General features: G+C 48.0%; 1 protein-coding gene across 4 annotated transcripts in view; it reads left to right on the forward strand.

Annotated features, from left to right (window-relative positions):
* The window catches only part of Jakmip3 (Janus kinase and microtubule interacting protein 3), a 118,826-nt gene that overhangs the window by 10,354 nt on the left and 94,676 nt on the right, over window positions 1-13,796 (forward strand). The gene's annotated exons all lie outside the window — the stretch shown is intronic.

A 13,796-nucleotide genomic window follows, 5' to 3' on the forward strand; every position in this document is an offset into this window, starting at 1 on the left:
TCTTCTTCCTCTTCTTCTCCTCTCTGTCTCTTTGTTTCTCTGTCTCTCTCTGTCTATTTTGCTTTGTTGTATTTCTTCTTTTACTTCTTGTGGCAGGATCTCATGTAGTTCAAGTTGGTCTTGAACTAACTCATTGTATAGCTGAGGCTGGCCTTGAACTACTGACCCTCCTGCCTCTACCTCCAGAGAGCTGGGATTATAGGTGTGTACCTCCATTCTCAGTTTAGCTTTTGAACCGTGGGGTTGGGTGTTTGTTTGCTTGTTTGGTTTGTTGTTGGGGGTTATTTTTGTCTTGGTTTTGGCTTTCTTGGCTTTTCTATACAAGATTGCTAAGTGGTTGATGGAATCCAGGCACTTGAATGATAGCTTTCTCCTCCTTTTTTCTCTCCTTCCTTCCTAGATCATCCTTTTCCCCTCCCCCCTCTCTCTGTGTACCCCAGGCTGGTCTTGAGCTTGCCTGTTCTCTGACCTCAGCCTTCTCAGTGTCAGGACTACAACTGTGGACACTATGCCCAGCGACCCTTGCCTGTTTAGGCAAGTGCTATGGCACGGAGATACCATCCTGGACCTTAGATTCTTATGGGTGGCTCTGAGGATTGAACCTAGGCTTCCAACAGCCACATAAGCACTCTGCTATGGAGCTACATCCCCACCCCTACCTTACCTGTCTTTTAGTCATAAGTCTGAATGTCTGACTCCCCATTGCTGCAGGGTCACAGACCCAGACATGGCCCTTGGTGGCAGCACGGGCCTCACCATGGCCTTAGGTGGCATCACTGGCCACTCATATCAGGCTCTTCCTCACTACTCTCAGGTCTCAGTTCTACCTGTCTTCTTGTGTACATATTCTTCTGCATCTCTTTCCCCTCCATGTCTCTACGACTTACTTGCTTATCTTAGTGGTATCCAGGAGTGGTCTCAAGAGTGCCATGCTTAGCCTGTGCCATGTGGCAACCTACAGGGTTGGTCTCAGGCTTTCTCCCCACCCAGGCCCCATGGTGTCAGACAGGGGGATCATCTCTTTACCTGGGCTCCTTAGTACCAGACTGGGAGGTTGCCTCAGACTTGTTCCCTGCCTGGGCCCCATGGTACCAGGCTAGGGGGTTGGCTCAGAACTGCTGGACCATAGGATAGGTGTGTGTGTGTGTGTGTGTGTGTGTGTGTGTGCACACGCGCGGGCGCTCATGTGCGCGTGCGTGACTGTGTGCATGTGCACATGTGAAGGTTGATATCAGTATCTCCCTAAATTCATCTCTACTTTTTGAGGCAGGGGCCTGGTGGTGGCGGCGCACACTTTTAGTCCCAGCACTCAGGTAGAGGGTGATGAATCTCTGAGTTTGAATCCAGACTGATCTACAGAGTGAGTTCCAGGACAGCCAGGGCTATGCAGAGAAACCCTGCCTTGAGAAAAACAAAAAACAATCAATCAATTTTCTGGGGTAGGGTCTCTGGAGCTCACTGATTTTACTAAGTTGGCTGGCCAGCAAGCCTTGGGGTCCTTCTATTCCTGCCTCGAAGTTGACTGTTGTAGAGCTAGCCACTGGCACTCAGGCTGTTCCTTCTGTCTCCCCTTGAGCTCTTCAACAGCTGTGAAAGTTAGCCTCTTACCTGAGAAATAGAGAGCAAGACTTTCACAAGAATGCTTTTCTTCTTCTTCTTCTTCTTCTTCTTCTTCTTCTTCTTCTTCTTCTTCTTCTTCTTCTTCTTCTTCTTCTTCTTCTTCTTTCTTCTTCTTCTCCTCTTCTTCCTCCTCCTCCTCCTTCTCTTCTAGACAGGGTTTCACTGTGTAGCCCTGGCTGTCCTGGAGTTTTCTTTGTAGACCAGGCCTGCCTCTGCCTCCCAAGTGCTGGGATTAAAGGCGTGCACCCCTCTCCCCAGCTGAGCCCTTTGGCTCTTGGTTGTCAGACAAACCAGTTCACCACCAAAGGACTCTAGACCCTTCTCAGCAACCTCACAGACAGCCTGAGAGAGGCTGGAACAGGTATGAAGTGGGCTGTCCCTGTACCTATGATGAATGTCCTCCCCGAGTGACACACAGAGCACACACTGGGTTATGTTTTGGTGCCTTGTGTGGAGAGAGCATCAGCAGCATTTGAGAAGTGACATGAGCAATTAAAGTGCCACCTTTCTCCCTGAGCAGTACGGGGTGCTGGATGCCAGTCAGCTTTCCCAGAATGCCTGGCGACTGCAATGGAACCTAAAGGAGGAAAAAGAGATGGTGGCAAAGCACAGCCGTCCTCCATGTGCCAGCAGAGCCAGCTGGCAGGGTCTGAGCCTGGACGCTGCCTCAAGCCTCAGCTTTAATTAATGCCTGCCTGCGTGTGCCGTGTCCCTGCCTGACCTTTCTGTTTCTCTCTGATTGACATCTTAAACCTTTTGTGTGAACTTGGGGGACTTTGTCAGCAGAAGTCTACCATTGGTGTCCTGGTTTTGACTTCTCTCCCACCAAAGGTTGCATGGCTTCAGCCCGATAACCAGGCTTCCCTCCATGGGAACTGTGTGGGTGTCAAACCCCAATTTCCCTATCAGGTTCAAAGACCCTGAGGAGAAATTTTAGCCCCACCTGTACACTGGAATCTGACAGGGAACAATGCCATTCCAAATCAATTTTCAAGGTGTTGTTGACCCTGATCTACCTGGGTACCACTGGTGCTGCCCTTGTCTGTCTGCCTGCCTGTCTGCCTGTCTGCTCTTACCAGTTGACTACAAACTTGTCATTATGTCTGGGTGAGGTTTCTGTTCCTATGATGTTCAGCTTACAAGGAAGAAAGGCTTATTTTGGTTCAGGATTGTAGAGGCCGTGACTAACTTCCAGGGTCACTATGTCAAAGATGGCCTGGTACAGCATAGCACAGGAGGCTGCTCATCTAGTGGTGGTCAGTAAGGCACTGCAGTCCCAGTGTCCTCTTCAATGCACACCCTTTAACCGAGCATCCTCTGCTAGAGCCTACCTTTTAAAGGTTCTACCACTTTCCAGACCTTCAAACTTGGTCTTTGGAGAATATTCATTCAAGACACAGTGGTGCTCATGGCTTAAAGTCTGACTCCACAGACTAAAATCTGGGCACAGCCTGGCCTTGTTCACAGCGGGTAGTGAGCTTTGGGCACCTCCTCTTGCCTTGCTGAATCCTGCTTTCTCAACACCTTGATCTTTTCCCCAGCTCAGGCTGTGAGGCTTGAATAAGGAAGGTGCCCAGAGCCGGGTGCTTGGAAGTGGTAGATACCTCATGTCTCAAAGGCTCTTGCAGCTTACTGCTTACACATTGTCCATGAACCAGACAGAAGCCTTTGAAATGCACATGTCTAATAACCTTGGCATTGAGGGAAGCCCCAGAGGGTGAGTCTCACAATGGAGAAGGGGCATCAGGCTCTTTAGAAGGATGTGGGAGGTATGAATCTTCCTGCCCCTGCCATGGACTTTCAGTGCTTGGAAAACATCCTTGCTCCTGAGTTTAAAGGCACAGAACCGCCTGCCTTGCCTGGCCTGCATGCTCTGTCCTCACAGTAGTGATGAGGGGGCTGACAAAGCTTTTGAAAGAACAAAGCAATTCTTCCTCAGACTCAACACATGAAGCCTCAAATCAGACTCTGCCTGCTGCTGTCTGGGCTGCTAGGTGTCTCAGGTAAACAGGGCTCATCAGAGTGGACTGCTGTTGCAAGTAGGACTCACACGATACTTTACTAACACTTAGGATGTGGGAGTAGACGTTTCCCTGAAGGCAAGCTGCCTCTTCAGGGTGTGGCAGTGTCTTCTATAGTTCCTGTGGCTACAGACTGTGATGTGAACAAATGCCTGCATCATCCACACTGAATTTAGCACACAAGGAGGATTTATGCCTCCTGTAAGTTGGGAACTTGGTCACAACATGCCTATAGAGTCAATAGCAAGTGAGTGTCCTCAGCTGGTTTGTAGCAGGTGGACATAGGTAACAGGCCGACCCTCGGAAGCTTGCAAATGAGGAGATCACAAAGCATTGGAAGTAGGGGCTGCAGAGAGCAGAGGGGCTTCTGTCCATGGGTCGGTCTTGGATTAGGTTAGCATTAGGTAGCTGGATGGGGAGGAGCTTCCCACAGGATTGGTTTAGGGTTGGGGGACTAGTACAGGGCAGAGAGTTTCCCACAGGGTAGACAGGGACTCATGCCCTATTTCCCTTGCAGTTCTGGAACTGCCTCCTACATCCTAGGTGTCTTTGTATAAAAGCAACAAAACGCAAGCATGCAGCATATACTCACAAGGTTTTCCTAATGAAAGTTCATTGGTTCCATGTTCTTTTAGCAGGTTGAGGATGTAGTTGCTGGCCCTGAGTACCTAGGTTATTTTCCTACAGCCCACTCTTTTGTTTTCTTCTTAAACATTTAAAATTGGGGGCTGGAGAGATGGCCCAGTTGTTAAGAGCACTGTCTTCTCTTCCAAAGGACCTGGGTTCAATTCCCAGCACCTACATGGCAACTCACAACTGTCTATAACTCCAGCTTGAGGGGATCGGATACCTTCACACCAATGTATATAAAATAAAGTTCTAAGTCCAGAATAAATCATTAAAATCATTTAGAATTATATTTATTTTTTTGTCGAGTACAGCATGTGTACAGAAGTTAGAGGTCACTGTGGGGGTCGGTTCTCTCCTTCTAACACCCGAGTCCCAGGATGGATTCATATTCGTATGTTTGGTAGCAGGTATCTTTACCCACTGAGCCATTTTACCAGCCCTTAGAACTTGTTTTCTTCATCACTATTTCAACTATGGCACCTCTTGCATAGATCCTCCTATCAACTATGCCCTTGGTGGCCACTAGTTCCACCGTAGGTAGGTGTTGAATACCAGAGATAGGTGCATCCCAGGCCCAACATCAACAGCACACCCAAGAAAGTATGACAAATATTCTTTCAGAATTCTACTCAGAATGCCAAAATCTGCTCTAAGTCCAGAATCCCAAGTTGGGCTCCAGACTTCCACCCTGGATTCCAGACTCTCATCTTGGGTTCCAAACTCCTACTGTGAGTTCCAGACTCCCACCCTGAGATCCAGACTTTGTCCTGGGTTCCAGGCTCCTTCTGTGGGTTCCAGAGTCCCACCATAAGTTCCAGACTCTCACTGTGGGCTCCAAACTACCCTCCCACGTTCCAGTCATCCACCTTGAAATCCAGACTCTTTGTCCTGGGTTTCAGACTCCCAATGTGGGTTCCAGATTCTCACCCAGGGTTCTAGACTCCCACTGTGGTTTCCAGAACCCCACTCTGGGGTCCAGACACTTTGCTCTGGGTTCCAGTTTCCCACTGTGGATTCCAGATTCTCCTTCCTGGGTTCTAGACTCCCATTTAGACTCCCACTTCTGTCTTTCAGATTCCTTCTTTAGCTTCCAGAATCATTTTGGGGAATTCTTCACCAGCCCCTGACCACAGACAAAAACTGTCAGCCTGTATTCCACCAGGTTTCTCTCCTCCTCCTCACTGGAATTTGAGACCAGGCTTGTAGTGTTTTAGAAAAGGATCCCAGGAATCAGGGATAGGCACTACCACTTCAGGGAGGGAGAGTAGGCTACCCACAGGGTATGTGGTGGGGGTACTATTATTTGGCTCCTACTATTGGATGCATTTTGGATATAATCCCCTAGCAACAAAAGCATGTAGAATAAAGCTCACAGTTGCTAGCTCCAGAAAGGGAAGGGGAGTGCAGAACGCCCCCTCCTGACCTTGCTGGCAGGACATTGTTTATGTATGCCTTTTGTGAAGGAAACTGCTTCTAGAGTGCTGAGCAGGTCCTGGGCCACATCCAAGTGGCAGCAAAGCTAGAACCTGGAGTGTTCAGGGATACAGGGTCAAGGGCTCTGCTGTCAGGCTTGGACAGAGGATGCTCAGAACATACACAGCCTTTCAGTTGGTACCAGGACTGCTGGCTGAGACCTAGTGCAGAGCACACAGGTGAACCCAGCATACAGCCAAAGCCAGAAGACCAGCAGTTGTGATATGGCAGCTACTGCTTGTGCAATTTTGCTTTGCCTTTCACAGCCCCACATAAGGTCACCTCCTCCCTTCCAGTGTGGTGGGAATGTGGGGCCCTCAGTACTGGGCACTCTGGCTGAAGGCAGCAGCTGTACCCCATATTAACCCACGTGAAAGCGGCACCATCCTCTCCTCTGCTCCGCCAGCATGAATGCTGTGCATTCTCTGCTATGGTTTGCATGACATATGCCGATTAGCAGCCAGCACAATGGGGCTGTGTTCACTTTGCCTACTGAGTACAAGTCAGAGAGAGGACCTGGCACCAACTCTCCTCAGGGCCAGATTGGTGTTTTGTGAGATGCTTAGCACTCTTTCCTACGAGTGTGTGCTGGTCCACATGTCTCCTGGGCACTGCTCAGGTCTACAGGCTCCCAGAGATGGGTATGCATGGTACTCTATTGGTATGTCACTGGAACCTGTGTGTGCCACTGTCTCCAGAGTGAACGCAGGTCAGGCCTTGGAGCCTAGCTAGTACAGAAGACTGGTCAGTGACTGTGTGTGTGTGTGCGCTCTTGCATGCTCTCTAGTGCTCTCATGCATGCACGTACTCACCTATCACACAGTGCCGTGGGAAGGAATGCATCAGTGGTGGGAGATCACATTTCTCTGAATGGATGGCACTATTGAAAATGTGTATTTTAGGGGACTGGAGAGATGGTTCAGTGATTAAGTGCACTAACTGTTCCTCCAGAGGTCCTGAGTTCAATTCCCAACAACCACCTGGTGGCTCACAACCATCCATCTGACTCCTTCTTCTGGAGTGTCTGAAGACAGCTACAGTGTACTTATATATAATCAATCAATCAATCAACAAATATTTAAAAAAAAAGAAAATGTGTATTTTAGGTTTCAGAGTCCCAGTTGTGATTCACTGGCCACCCCTTCCAAGCTTGTGTTATCCATTCCTCAGCACAACTCCCAAGGTTTAGAGGGCCTTCAGGGCTGAGCATGGCAGAGGACCATTGCTGGGCAACCACATCCTTATGCTCTGGGACTGTTGGGTGGTCCTGACTTATGTAACCCTGGGCAGTCAGTCACAGCGATGACAAAGTAGTCAGCTACACACCCATACTGGAACCTTCTTTGGGTTTTGCTGGTGTGAAAAAAAAAGCTTTTCTCCCTCCTAAACTTTGCTTCTTCTCTGGGAGGTCCCATGCCAGCTCCTCTGTTGCCAGTGCCCAGTGGGCATGGTGGGGACATCACTATGGTGCAATTGGTGGCACTGGCCGCCACCGGCCTTAGTTCTCTAGCTGAGGATAATGTTGTTTGTGGAGAAGTCAAGCTTTGCTGTGTTTCTGTGGATGTGGGAAGGGACTCTGACATGCCAGCATCCACCTATTTCTACATAAAGTATTTAACATTGTGACCGTGGCCACAGTGAGGAGACAACCCTGACCATGTGTGAAAGTGGAGGTCAGTACTGGACCTACTACTCCCGTGTTCCAAATTCCACCTCTACAATGACAGCTGATATTGAGCCAGCTGAGGATGCCCCAGTCTCAAGTCCCACACTGAAGCCATTGCAGAGCTCCCAAGTGCCCTCAGGAGAATCTGGCAGCTGTTAGTTTGCAAGTTCCATAGACTGTTGCAGAGGCCCTATCCACTCACAGTGGAGGTGGGTGACAGAGTGGTGGCCTGAGCTACCCAGACTGCAAGCCACCCACCACTGTCATCAGCTGCAGCGACTCGGTAGCCAGGCAGCTAGGGAAAAGGCTTATTTGAACCCTGAGGGATGCTGGGAGATTGCCCATGTCTTAACCTCTTGGGGTCAGAGTACAGGTGCTACTTTATAAAGCCAATAGAATTGCTGACCCCTGCTATGCGCTCCTTCACCAGCTCTTACGATGCTGAGCTTAAATGCCACTGAATTTGGCTCTACCCCAGGGTTCCAGAGGGAGGGAAGGAAGTGGAGAAACAGATAAGGAAGAGAGAAAGGGAGGGGCCAGTTTGGGCCTCAGAAATAGGAACCCTGGACTAAAATCCCAAGAGCCACGGGTGCAGCTGCTGAGGCCAGTGGCACATCTCCTTTTCCATCCCAAGTGTATTTTCTTACCATTCATAGGCAGGAGTGAGAGGCAAACTCTACTGTAAGAAGCTGCAATTTAGACCCTGCTCAGTGCTCAACCCTACCCCCACCAGCTACCTGATGTGAGATCGGATTAAAAACTCTCATTAAGCCCCAAGAAAAACTTACCTGTCACCACCAGCTCTGTGCAGAAGCATTTTAGGGAGACCATGAAGTGCCAGGCCTTTCCTTCCTCACACTTGAGGCTTGGCTTGAAACTTTTCAGTGTGGAGGCAATGGTGAGATGTGTCTGGGTGGTACCCTAGTCAGGAGAGATAGTGAGCATGCAGAAAACAACACAAAGGTTCTAATATATATAAAGAAAGGAGTTCCGTAAATGGCAGCATCCATTCATGATGACAAAACACAAACATTTAGCAAATTCAGAATGCAGATGAGCTCTTGAACCCAATGAAAGGAACCCAGTGGCTCCTGCAGCCAACATGGGAGACCACTGGGAATTTCTCAAGTCAGAACAGTAAGAGGCTCTCTTACTGTTCTCAACTATTATTGGTACTTCTCTAAGGTGACACAACCCTTTCCAACATAGGTAGGAAAATCAAAAGTAGAATTGGGAGGGAGAAAATAGTTATCATTCCTATGTGATATCATCTATGCAGAAGACATGAGTATGGAACAAACTTTCAGAGCTTCTTATTGGCTTATTAACTTCTAGTCCAAGGTCAATATCACAAGGATCACTGGCATTTTAGTGAAGGTTCTCTAGAATAGCAGAGACAATGGAATATATGTATATGATGTATATGTATAGAGTTTATTAAATCCTCTTTAAAATCATCATCATAATAATAACAGCTAAATCACACCCAAGCTGCTGAGAAGCCTGGAGGCCGAATGCCTCAACAACTACACAATAGTTGTCTCTCACTGGGGCAACAACCATTAGACACTCAGTCTACAAGTCAGGTTCCTTAGTTGTAGTCTGGTGCCAGGAGCCTGAAAGGTTCCTGAAGATCAGCAGACTCCTAATCCACGACAGAAGCTTGGACATGCTGGCATTGTACACAGGGAAGAACCTGGCGGCAGCAGCATCAGGGCAGATTCACTCAGGAGCAAGAGTGGGGCCGAGGTAGCAACAGGGTGGGTGACCCTTCTTTTGACACACCATTTTCAACTGGGCTGCTACAGAGGGGCCATCCATAATCAGGCTGAGGTTTCCCACCTCAATCCAGGCAATTGGGACAGTTCTTCAGGTCAGGATCCCTATTCAAATGATTCTAATTTTCACCATAAGTAGCAAGCTGACATTTAAACCAGCCACAATAGCTGGCATTATCTGCACCACTTTCTTGCTACTTATGGTGAGAAACAGTGTATGTCTTCCATATGGTTCCAAATGTTAGGCACCTGGTTACTTGCATCTGAAGTCAGGTGCAACCTTTTGGATAAAATTACATATATAACTTAAGTAATACGCTGGTTAGTGTTAATTGTCAATTTGATAGAATCCCAGAATCACCCAGAGGCTGGGCCTCTGGCATGCATGTGGATAGCTTACACTCATTGCGGTGGGAAGATCTGCCCAGTGTGAGCAGTGCTTGGGTGGAGAGCCTGCACTGAATGAAGAGCAGAGAGGGAGCCATGCATTCATTGCTCTCTGTGCCGGATGGTGGATGCACTATGACTAAGTCCTGCCACCCTGACCCTTCATGACACTCTTGAATTGTGAGCCAGAATGGACCCTTTCTCTCTTAAGTTGCTTTTGTCAGATTTTTAACCACAGCTACATGAAAAGAAACTAGGCAAGAAAAACAGTGTGTGTGTGTGTGTGTGTGTGTGTGTGTGTGTGTGTGTGTGTTGCTAGGGATCAAACCAAGGGCCTTGTGCAATCTGGATAGGCACTCTACCACCAAATCACATCCCAATACAACTTTACTGAAAGACATTTAAAAACCTCCAGACGGAAGGCGAGTGATACTATGATGACGTACAAGAAGACGATGTTGGTTTCTTTTCAGTGACTCTTTAACCTCTGGACAGTCCCAAAGTCCAAACAGGACTTCACTGAATGTGGCAAGTTGGCTCAGAGATGTTATGTCTGAATAAGAAGGCAGACGATATGAGCTTTCCAGACTCCAGGCCCTTGTCCAGCATTAGAGAGGTAACGCTGGTGGCTATGCCAGTAACAGAGGCCAGCATGCTATGAGGTGACTACAGTCAAGTGAGAATCACCAGGCTAGCAGACATAGGAAGACCACAGGTGGAAATCAAAACTAAAAGTCCTTCCGAAGAATTACTAGAGAACAGGCCATGGAGGTACAGGATTTTAATCCCAGCACTAGGGAGGCAGAGCTCTGTGAGTTCAAGGCCAGCCTGGTCTACAAAAAAACAACCTCCTTAAAAGACCTTTTACTTTACAAAGTAAAGATTTCTTAAGCAATAAATATAATAAACATAATAAAACATAGAAGAAAAGGTGAACAAAATGATTAAGGTCCCTGTAGAGAGAAAGCAATCTAAAAACCGAGAGAAAAACTAATGACAATTTTGCCACCAAGAGTTAATAGCCAAGGAAGCCTCGTTTAAGGAATCGAAGGACAATTACTCCCACAGAGACAGAGGATGAAGGAAGGGACCCGTGAGCCATGTGCACAGAGGCCTGAGCAGCCAGCAAGCACAGCTAACATGGCTCTCATTGGTCATTAGGGAAAGCAAGTCATATCGAGTCAGTGCGGCCAGCGTGGAGAATGGCCAGGCACAGCGAGGAGGCAGTTTACCACAACTGACCACCACTTTGGAGACTTCTGTGTTTAGCAAAGCCAAGATTCCTTTTCCCCTTTGCCAGCCACCCCTTCCTCCAACCTGCTTCAAAGACAACTGAGCAGGTGTGTGTGAGATCCATACCAGAGTTTCATGGTAGCACCACTTATAAAAATACAAAAATGGAAACTGCCCAACTCCTCATCAGTAGAGAGGAGGGTGGAAAATTCAGTGATACAATTTTGTTTTTATATCTGTGGGAATACAGTGGAGACAAATGAAGATCTACACGCCCCAGTGTGGATAAACGTCGACAGCACGATGCCAGACGAGAGGCTCAACAGAGTATAACATCTCTTATGCTGTGTTCCACAACCCATGAAGAAGCAATAACAGGACGGTCATGAATATAGATTTGTGAAGTAAAAGTACAAAGCCACCCGTGGGAGAGTGGAAGTAGGTCACACGAGCAAGTGCTGTGTGAGGTGTGACCAGGGATGGGACACAGGAGCCCACTAGAGGGGCAGTGAGGTTCAGGAGAGGCAGGGGCCAGAAGTCCACTCAGCCTTAGTAGGTAGGGAAACAGAAAGAAGAGTGGACTTGCGGGGAGGACAGGTCATCTGGGCTTTATGGGTCTGAGACACACCTGAAAGGCCAGGGGGAGGATGTACGGAGCTGGGTTGTCAGTGGTGAGGTGGCTGGTGGCTGGGTGTGGGAATCACTGAGGAGCCAAGTTCTGAGGAGAACAGGTGACAGTGACCCCTAGAGGGAAGGGAGGATGAGGGAAGCCTGGCAGAGGTTAGTCTAGGGCTGATGGGTGACCAGAGAGATGACACAAGAACCCCTAGGGGATCACATTTGCCCAGGTACTGTGACCTGAGTGACTGTAATTTGAAGTTCCAGTCCTGAGATTGCAGCCTCAGGGCCCACTTCTGTTAGCCTGTTGAGACCATTTTGGGGGCTTGGCCACTCTGGGGGCTGGGCCATCCTGGGGGCTGAGCCCTGGATCTGACAGCTGGAAAGACTTCTGCAGGAGGTCCAGAAAGAATTGCTGGGGTTTTTTGTTTATTTGTTTGTTTGTTTTTCTTATTTACTCCTTTATTTTCCAAATTCTCTAACATGAGTAGATTTATTTATTTTTTTAAATTATGTGTGTGTCCGTGTACATGAGAGTAATTGTAAGCTGCCCAGCGTGGGTACTGGAAACGGAAAACGGGTTCTCTGCAATCAGAGAACATGCTCTTGATTGCTGAGCCATCTCCCTAGACCCCAAAGAATTTTTTTTTTTAAAGTTAGGGTCTCACTGTTTCACCCTGGCTGTCCCAGACCTTACTTTGTAGTCCAGGTTGATTTCAGACTCATAGCCATCCATCTGCTTTTGCCTCCTCTTTGAGCAATGAGTATATTTTATTTTTATAGTTAGGAAATATATATTCTTTAAACCAGCTAACTTCTACTGATGGGTTATGCCTTAGTGTGGCAGACTCTGCGCCTTCTACTCCCACTTAGCCTGGGGACCCCGGAAGGATGCTGTCGATTTTTGAGGCCCAGGTAAGGACAGCCTTTGAAGAACATATTTGCCGAAGTAACAAATGAATACATCTACTTAACACATTTGCATCATATGTTTGTTATAAAGTAAGAACAGACTTTTCTGACTAATAATACATATTCATTGTCTTAAAATGCATGTAATTCAGAAATACAAAATGCAGGATGTCAACTTATCCATCACTTAGAGGTAAAGCCTCTGAGTGCATGCGTGTTCAGACTTTTAAAAAATGTGGGTTCCAGGGATCAGACTCAGGTTTAGGGCTTATTCTGAGCTGTGTCCACAGCCCATACTTTTTGTTTGTCTGTGAATGCTATGTGACTGATGTGAGGAGCCTGTGCAAAGGCACTCATGTACTCATGCAAGTGCATACACACACACACACACACACACACACACACACACACACACGTACACTGTGCTTACTTTTTTCTTTCTCACCATCCTGGGACTTGAGCCTGGGGCCCACCGTGTGGTGGATATGTGGATACATGTAGAGATCTTTTAAAAACTTGGGAGCAATAAAAGCTGTTTCTGCCTTACCTGCTGGCAGCACAGACATACGCACTTGTGGATGGTACCATTTACACACTAATTTACACACTAGTGGTCACCTTTTGTTGTTGAGGTGGATTCTTTCTCCACTGTTGAACCTTGAGGTTGCTTCCAATTTCCTGCTCTTGTATTATTGGAAACACTGCTATAATCCTCTTCAAATGAGTCATATTTAGTTCCTAGAACACTGCATGGCTCAGGTTGTAACTGAGTGGATTGTAGAATCAAACAAATCCTGTGGATATTCTAATAGTCGCCAGCCCCTGACAGGGAGGAAAGAGGCCACCCTCTAGGTGGGTGCTGGGACTCAGGGTGGTCCCACTCTGTTGATGTCCTAGCCATGACCCATCTTGTGCTACAGCACAGGGGGTGGTTGAGACCCGGACCTCAGTCTCCCCATCTCAATGACACACTGATTGGTTGTGAGGTTGAGGGCAGGTGGCTCGACCTAAGTTCCCCCAGCTGTGGAAGGGCAACGACAGCAGCTGTGGGGCTGCTGTGACTGGCAGGTGACATGGGACAACAAGGAGTGTGTGACAGCATCTGCTCAGAGCGTTACTGTTGTGGCCACAAACTGGCCATTTGCTCCAACAGATCATAACCCCCAGACCCAGGCAGACAGCAGATCTCAGGCCTCCTGCCTTAGTATGCTATAGTCTCATCATTAGCAGTCTTCTCTGTGGAGTGTAACGCCTGCTGCTTTAGGGACATGACTTGGGGGCCTGACTAGAAGAGGCTAGTGGGGGGAAAGGCTAGGGCCCTGAGGGTGGGCCAGGACTGGTGGGAGCAAAGTGGGGATGCAGGGTCCCTTGTTAGCTCTGCAGAACCAGGCCTGGATGCCCAGATTTTTTTTTTTTTTTTTGGTTTTTCGAGACAGGGTTTCTCTGTGTAGCCTTGGC

The sequence above is a fragment of the Mus caroli genome, chromosome 7, assembly GCF_900094665.2.
Source record: "Mus caroli chromosome 7, CAROLI_EIJ_v1.1, whole genome shotgun sequence".
NCBI classification, from domain to species: Eukaryota; Metazoa; Chordata; class Mammalia; order Rodentia; family Muridae; genus Mus; species Mus caroli.